This window comes from Rattus rattus, chromosome 4 (assembly GCF_011064425.1).
Source record: "Rattus rattus isolate New Zealand chromosome 4, Rrattus_CSIRO_v1, whole genome shotgun sequence".
Lineage (NCBI taxonomy): Eukaryota > Metazoa > Chordata > Mammalia > Rodentia > Muridae > Rattus > Rattus rattus.
Genome location: NC_046157.1, coordinates 96,336,983 through 96,345,704, shown reverse-complemented (window position 1 = coordinate 96,345,704; position 8,722 = coordinate 96,336,983). Strand labels below are relative to the sequence as shown.

At 35.9% G+C, this 8,722-nt stretch overlaps 1 pseudogene; it reads right to left on the bottom strand.

Moving 5' to 3' along the window:
* Nucleotides 1–4,943: 4,943 nt before the first annotated feature.
* LOC116898446 overlaps nt 4,944–8,722 on the bottom strand; it is a 47,442-nt pseudogene continuing 43,663 nt past the window's right edge.

Sequence of the window (8,722 nt, the reverse complement as noted above, 5' to 3'; positions counted from 1 at the left end):
AATAAAAAAGAAAAAACCAAAATCTTTCTTTAATGATTCCTTGAATTATGTTTATCCATTTGTTGTTCCTGTTTGATTGATAGCACCGAATTTGATTTCTTCTTGCTGTCTATTCCTTTAGCACATCATTTCTTCTTTTTGTTCTAGAGCCATTCAGTGTGCCATTAAGTTATTAATATGAAAGCTCTCTAATGTTTTTATGTAGGTATTTAGTGTTATACACTTGCCTGTTAGAACCACCTTCATTGTGTTCAATAAGTTTGGATATGTTATGTGTTCATTTTCATTCAACTCTAAAATGTTACTCTTCTAGTTTTCGATTTCTGTGTTGACTCAGTAGTGAGTTGTTCAGTTTCCATGAGTTTGTAAGCTTTCTGTTATCCTTGCTGTCAACTTTAGTTTGCAGATCTTACAATGTAGGGAGTTATTTAAATTTTCTTGTATCTATTGAGACTTGCTTTGTGTCTGAATATGTTGCGAATTTTAGTGAATGCTCCATGAAGTGAAGGGGGAAAGGTATATTCTTTTATGTGTGGCTCAAATGTTTTTTAAATAACTGTCATGTGCTTATTGTTTATAATGTCATTTATTCTCAGCATTTTTCTGTTCAGATTCTATCTGTATGACCTGTTTCCTGGTGAGAGTAGGGTACTGAAGTCACCAGCTTTCATTGTATAAGTGTCAATATGTGATTTAAACTACAAGAGTGCTTCTCTTATGAGTTTGGGTACCTTTATGTTTAGTACATAATTGTTAAGAATTGCAAGGTTCCTTTGGTAGATTTTTCTTTGATGAGTATAAAGTGTCCATTCCTACCTCTTTTGATTAGTTTTGGTTTAAAGTCCCTTTTGTCAGATAATAAAATGGCTAAAATCAAGTGGTTTTATCGATCCATATTTTTGGAATACCTTTTTCCATGTTTTTACCCTGAGGTGGTATCTATTCTTGTTGTTAAGGTATGTGTCTTAGACGCAAGAGAACTTTGGATCCTGATTTTGAAACCAATCTTTTAGTCTTATTTGGTGTGTGTGTGTGTGTGTGTGTGTGTGTGTGTGTGTGTGTGTGTGTGTGTGTGTGTGTGTTTCAGAGAATGGAAACCATTGTCGAAGTGTTTGCTGATTCTATGCAGTTTGTTTTTGTGGAATGGGGGACAGTTTCTTTCTTCTCTTTTTCTTTTTTTTGATTTCCTGGCCTGAAATTATTTATTACTTGAAGATTTTTGGAATGTCATTAACCTGTTCAGATTCAGGTTGACTTTTTCTTTCTAGCACTCTGTACAGCTGAATTTGAATAGAGATTCTGCTTAGATCTCCATCTACCGTGATTGAAAGTTTGATGGGTATAGTGTTCTGGGCTGGTGGCATCTGTGGTCTTTTAGAGTCAGTAGAATATTTGTCCAGACCCTTCTTCTGGCTTTTGAGAATCTCCATTGAAAAGTCAGGAATTATTCTAATAGTTCTATCTTTATGTATAACTTGACTTTTTTCCCTTGCATTCTTTAATAATTTTCCTTGTTCTATATATGTAATGTTTAGTAATTATGAATCATGGGGAATTTCTTTTCTGGTTGTCTACTTGGTGTTTTATATGCCTCTTGTATTTTTATGGATACTTCCTCCTTTAGGTTATAGAAATTTTCTTCTATGATTTTGTTGAAAATATTTTCTGTGTCTTTAACTTGGACTTGGGTTTCTTTTCTTTCTTCTAATTTTATTATTTGTCAGTTTTGCATAGTATAGCCTTTTCATAATGTCCCAGACTTCTTTGATGCTTTGTACCTGACGTTTCTTTTATTTTAACATTTTGTTTGATCAAGGTATCCATTTTTCACCTTGTCTCCAATGCCTGATATTATCTTTTCTATCTCTCCTACTTTATGGATGAGGCTTGCCTCTGAATTTACTGTTCAAGTTCCTAAAATTTTAATTTACAGATTTTCCTCAGTTTGAGTTTTCTGTATTGATTCCATTTCCAAAATCATGTCATGAACAGTTATTTTTCCATATCACCCCACTGTTTGTTTATGTTTTCATAAATTTCATTAATGAATTTATTTATATCTCTTTATTGTGAGTTCTTGTGTTCATGTCCTCTTCATATGTTCTAAGTCTCTGAGCATATTTGTAATAATTTGAAGTCCTTGTATTTTGCTTCAGATATGTTGCAGTTCTCATATTCTATTCTTATATGGTGGCAGGGCTCCAGGGGACACATATTATCCTATCTTTTATTGTGTGTATTTTTATGTAGGCATCTAAGCACCTGTGTTTTGGACAATTGAATTTTAGTTATAAACATCTGGTCTTGACTTTTTTTTGGTGGGTGTTCTCTCTCCTGGTTTCATTTGCCTTCACCGTATTTAGGAACATGCAATAGCTATGGATTGTCTTGGAGGAAGTTCTTCTGAGTCCTTTAAGAATCAGCCCCTGTAGTCAGTCATATCCACTGGGATTCGCAGGTAGATCTTGTTCCTAGGTATTTGGAACTGACAAGCAGATATCCTGGGGAAAAAGGGTGGGAACTGTTAAGAGTTCATAAAAGTGATTTAAAAAAACTATTCCTTTCATAAGCATCTGTGAAGTTCAAAGGGAATGGAAAGAGAAGGAGGCAACATGCCCCCATAGGTATTTTGCTACAAAGCTGGAGATAAGACTGGAGACTTGGGATTAGAGCACAGGAAGGATAGTGAAGCTCACTTACTTGATTCATTGGCCAGTTTGACCAGCAGTTACCAGGGAAAGAATACCTTGGGTGTTGGTGATGAGTAGAAAGGATAGTACAAGAAAGGAAGGTTGTAAGAGAATCTTAGTCTTAGAAAGTGGGTAGAAAAGAAGGAAAGGGCATAGCAGGTGGTCAGCTACAAAGCTAGGCATAGGACTGGGAAATTATTCTGGAAGGTGGGAAGAATGAAGATCACCCAATTAGTTTCCAGGGAGAGATTGCCCTGTGATTACAGATGAGGTGAAAGTATGGGATATGGAAGTAAGTGTGTAACTAGGATATTGAATTCAAGAAATATATACTTAATATACATAATGCTTACATAATGTCTAGCAGAGTCCCTGTATCCTAATCATTAGCTCTAATAAAGAGTGATACATTCCTGAGAAAATTAAGAATATAGACTTACTTAATTTCCTTTTCTCGGTGTGAGACATACTAGAGACATACATCTCTGCTGGTTTCTGATATTTGGAATGTATTCCGGACATCATTGTTTCTTATGGAAAAAGCACAGTACTAAAAATTATGAAGAGTAATTCTGGTGATCATTTCTATCCTGAATAATTTTTTTTCAGGTTCTCAAACTCTCTGTGCCTCCTTTCCTTTCCTTTTTGTTAATTAATTGATTAATTTACTTCACATCCAAGTTAGAGCTGCCCCTCCCTCTCTCTCTCTTCACATCCTCCATATCTGTTCCCATTCTCCTCAGAAAAGGGAAGCCTACGATGGATATCAGCCCACCTTGGTATATCAAGTTGTAGGAAAACTGGGTCTTCCCCCATTGAGGCATCTTCTCTCATTGAGGCAAACCAAAGCTATTTAGTTAGAGGAAAGGGATCCAAAGGCAGATAACAGTCAGAAATATCTCCTACTTTTGCTATTAGAGGGTCTCACATGATTACCAAGCTTGATATCTGTTATGTATGTGTAAGGGGACTAGGTTTGTGCCATTCATACTCTCTGATTGGTGATTCAGTCTCTGTGAGCACCTACGTGACAATGTTGTTTGATTCAGTAGGTTTTATTGTGGTGTCCTTGACCTTTCTGACTCTTTAAATATGCTCCCACCTCCACAAGATTTCCCAAGCTCCACCTAAAATTTGGCTCTGGGACTCTGCATCTGTTTTCATAAGCTGCTGGGTTAAGCCACTCAGACAACAGTTATGCTAAGCTCCTGTCTGTAGGTATAGCAGAATATCATTAATAGCCAGGGGTTAGCTCTCTCTCATGACATGGGATAAAAGCTGGGCCAGTCATTGGTTGGATATTCCGTTACTTTCTGCTCTTACAGATATCAACATCATGAGTCAAAGGTTTTGTGGATAGATGGGTATCCCCATCTCTCCTTTGGAAGACTTGCTTGGTTATAGGAGGTGACCATTTCATGTTTTGTTTTTCCTATTCCTAGGACTCTTAGCTAAGGTCACCCTCATCAATTCCTGGAAGTTTCCATTGTCCTAGATTTTTAGGATACTCCAGAGATACTCCACACACTGATTTTTGTTCTCTCCCCTTGCCATCTTCCCCATACTTGATCCCTTCAGTTCCCCTCCCCCCCCACTCTACCACCCAGTTCCTCCCTCCATTTACCCTACATGTCTATTTTATCTTTCCTTATCAGTAAAATTTAAGCATCCTACCAAGGACCTTTCTGGTTACTTGGCTTCTTTGGTTTTGTGGATTATAGAGCAGTTTTTCTCTACTCTATGGCTAATATCTATAAGTAAGTAGTTATTATGTTTGTCTTTCTGGCTGTAGGTTACCACAGTCAAGATATTTTCTAGTTCCATATATTTGCCTGTAATTTCACGATGCCATTATTTTCAATATCATATATTCTATATCCATTCTTCAGTTGAGGAGCATCTAGTTTTTTCTGGTTTCTGGCTATTACAAATAAAGCTGCTGTGAGCATAGTGGAGCATGTGTCCTTGTGGTATGGAGAAGTATCTTTTGGGTATATGTCCAGGAGTGGTAAAGCTGGGTATTATATTAGAACTATTCTCAATTTTCTGAGAAACTGCCAAATCAGTTTTCAAAGTGGTCTTTGAAACTGTGTCTTTTTTCCTTTCAGCTTAAATTAAGAATGACTCTTATGAGAGGATAGATTGTGAGATAAAAGTGTATAGAAAATGTCATTATATTTACTTGTTTATTTATTTACTGACTGTGTTGTACTTGGTTTTTTTTTTTCCAACATGGAAAATGTTAGCATTTAATTAACCTCCAAGGTAGCTTAAAGCCACCAGAACTCAAGCACCTCCAGCACCCTAATCTTCTCTTTAGCTCTTCTACTGAAGAATTTGCCTTCATGATGACAGGTTGCTTAGGGAGCTTCCTCTTCCCCAGAACTTTGTAGTAGCCAAATCGAACAACATCAATGATGGGAGAAGCTCCAGTCTTATGTTTTGCTGCATTGACCTGTGTCTGCTCACTGACCAATGTCCATAATTTATCCAGGTTGACAGTTGGGCAGAAGCTCTGGTTCCTCTTCATGTGATAACGCCTCATACCAACTGGATGATATTTGTCAAAGTTGATCCTATGGTAATGAATGCCTTTAGCATTCCCCTAGCCTCCTGGATACTTGTGGTGCTTACTGATGTGGGCATGGTCGTGACTCACATGGCCCTGGAGTTTCTGGGTCTTCTTCAGTCTGGATTAGCATGGCCATGGCAGAAAACAAAGAGCCTGTGTTGGACTTGTATTTATTCAGGTTGTGTCACAATGTGCTTGTTGAGGTCATAAGACAAGTTGCATAAATTGGGTCTGTTTTTATCCTCAGTCCTGGCAATCAAACTCGGGTCATTAGGATTGGTGCTGGGTCTATTGATTCATCTCACCAGTCCTCCTTTGAATTTTTTAAAAGTTATGAATATACACAATACATAGTTTGGTCTGTTTTTATTTTGCCTTACCCAATGAATCACTATCTATGATTTTTTTTAAAAAAATGCATTTGCTTTTAGGTCAAGTTATTTTATCTAAAACTGAAAAGAATAATTAAAATGTTGCTTTAAAACATAAGATAACATCAAAAAATGTTCTTCAGAAAGAAAGGGATATAGTTAAAAAAGATACTTGAAAGACGATTTTTAGCTGTAACATTTTGGACAGATTGAAGAGAAGGCTAAGACAGGTGGTGAGGAATGGGTTTTTAGAATACCAGATGTGAAATGACAGGGGCAGGAGTAGATATTTAACTGTGTGTGTATGGAGTAAACATGTGAGATGTATAACTGACTTACTAAGGGAAGCAGTTCAATTTGTCTTTATGTGTAGAATTTCACAATATGTTCTCTTATGTACAGAGAATCCTGACTAATAAGGCAGAGAACAACTTGTTTATTATTTTTGTTCATCTGGTAATAAACCTGTTATTGTAATTTGCTTCATTGCAGCCAATTTCTGAGTTCCTCTCCCATTCAAAGTCTTCACTCATTCCCTTCTTAGAAAGTTCTCTTCAGTAATTCCAATGAGAAAAAAATGTCAACGTTTGAAAAGAAACTCTTATTCATAAAAGCAATTTGAATAGATTTTTTAAAAGTTGTATTATAATCAAACAAAAGCCTTCATGGATAGCTGAAACTCTCAGTTGCAGGGGTTATCATCTTAGGTAGGTCAGTATTTGTAATACCTACTGCCATTTTGTTTTTACTCCTTTTTTCTTCCTTTTTTTTTGTAATTTGCCACTGGAAAACCCTGCTGCCTGATATCCTCAAGAGTTAGGATTGGCATAAAAGACAAGAGCTCTTAATTCAACTATCCCCATTGCCAAGGATATAAGCTCTGACATAAAAAAGTTTCTGAGAAAGAATCCTGCTTGTCCTGCGTCCACACAGAGATCAGCAGCAACCTTAATCCATAAACATGGAGAGACTAGATTAAAGACCAATACAGACAAGCATTTGCCTGTCCTAGGTTATTGTTACCATGGAAAGATTATAGTTGATTCCAATTTAACTCCCATCTATCATTTTTATATTTCAATTTCAGCAGTTTGCTTACTAAAGTGAAGGATAGTAAAATCTGGAAAGAGATTGGAGTAGGCTCATCAGTATGTGGGGCAGGGCATTGCTGGCACAAAATCTAGTCTTAGGCTTGGAATATAGGTAAAGAGTTAGCAGAAAATTGCATTTGATTTTAATTACTGGAGAAGAGGAGAAGTATAAAGTTAAAACAAACCATTTGACACACAAGAAAGAAGAAAGAGGTAGCTAAAGCAAGTCTAAGCAAGTCAATATTAATGAGTTGGGTGGAAATCTTTCTGTTGAGCATTTGAGTGCCAAGTTAATCTTATGAGGTGAAAAAAATTCCAGTGAATGAGTAACTATAGAATGTGATTGTTTTATATATAAACACTTAAAAGATGAGTGATATGATAGGTGAAATTTTGTCATTTAAAATAATATTTAAAACTCAAAGTCCCAACCCTAGATAAAAATTAAAACTACAAGTAGCTAGTAAATGCTGAGGGAGAATCACTCTCTTCCATACATGAAAACCCCTAATATGCTGTTAATACAAACTAGTATACAAAAAGCATATACACACCAACAATAAAACACGGACTCATCAGACTGGACTATATCAATAATAAAAGAAAAAAAGAAGTAGTTAATTTGAGAAGAAGAAGGAAAAGGAATAAGGACATGATATCATTTTTATTTTTAGAAATATTTAGTGAATCTTAGAGAAATAAAAATGTACATAGTTAATTTAGTGCTTTGTCTATGCAGAATATGTGATTTGAGTAATATTTTACTTTATAAGTTTGGTTGACCACTGGTCCATAAGCCAATCTACCAGGGGTCTTTTTGACAAAGAAATCATACTCTATTTCCCTCAATACATGTTGAACAACACCTCACCTTTTGGTGGGGCTTTGTGAGGAGCCCTTCTTTCATTTCTGACGGAATGTTGAATTTAGTGATGGTCTTCATGTTCTGTGTAGGCAACCATATCTGTGGAGAGTTGATGAGTGCAACATCATGAGCAATTTAGAGAGCTTTTGGTTTCCATGAGAAATTTAATTATTGCAGAAAGTTTTGGTAAATCAGATCATGAAACCAATCAAGGGACATTTTCTGGATATATAAACTATGAGCAATAGTTTTATCACATTATCAATCACAGAAGCATATTGTTATTAGGGAAATCCAAAGTAAAGGAAATGCCATTTGAGAGTACAATTCGATTAGGAAAGATTTATACTGTTATAATAATACAATTCTTGTCAAAAGAAATCAACATTGACATAGAGTGGACATTAAAATTACACAGGAAAGCCATGTCTGATAGTTTATCTATTTCAAATAACCTGTTAGTTTTATTAGGATGAGAGACTCATAAACATAAGGCAGATACACTTCAGACTTGGAAGGCAATTTACAAGATGGCTGGCATTTTCTTGTGGATAAGATCTAATGTAAATAACTATAGCATGAAGGAGTCATAATATCTAGTAAATATAAAGGGTAATGGGTTTAAATTAGACAGTTTTACAAGCATTCATAACGTTTTCTCTTCTTTCCCTTTCTATCTATTATTCCGGGTAATGATTCACATGTATATTTGAAAGTGAGCTTCCTAAATTTAAATGGCAAAGCTGAGAGATCCCACAAAGGCTAAAGTTAAAAGAACCCCAGACTCATGAATAAAAAGAGAAAAAAGTGAAGGTGAATATGGACCATTATACAACATGCACTATCAACCCTGGCTTATCCAGTTAAAATGGGCATTGTGAGAATAAGGGCAGCAAGGGCAGCAGGAAGTTGGGAGGAGTCTAATATTGGATGAGATAAAGTGTCATTTAGCTGCCCAAACACATTTCTAACTTATTCTTGTAAGATGAGTTCTCTGCCCCCCCCCCAATCTGGTGTTGAACCGCTCATTGTCAAGATGGTGAACTTTGTAGATGGAAGATTTGCTTGAGAATTAGTTCCTAGTGAGGTCATAAGGATAGGACCTTCATGATGGGATTACTGACTTTATGAAA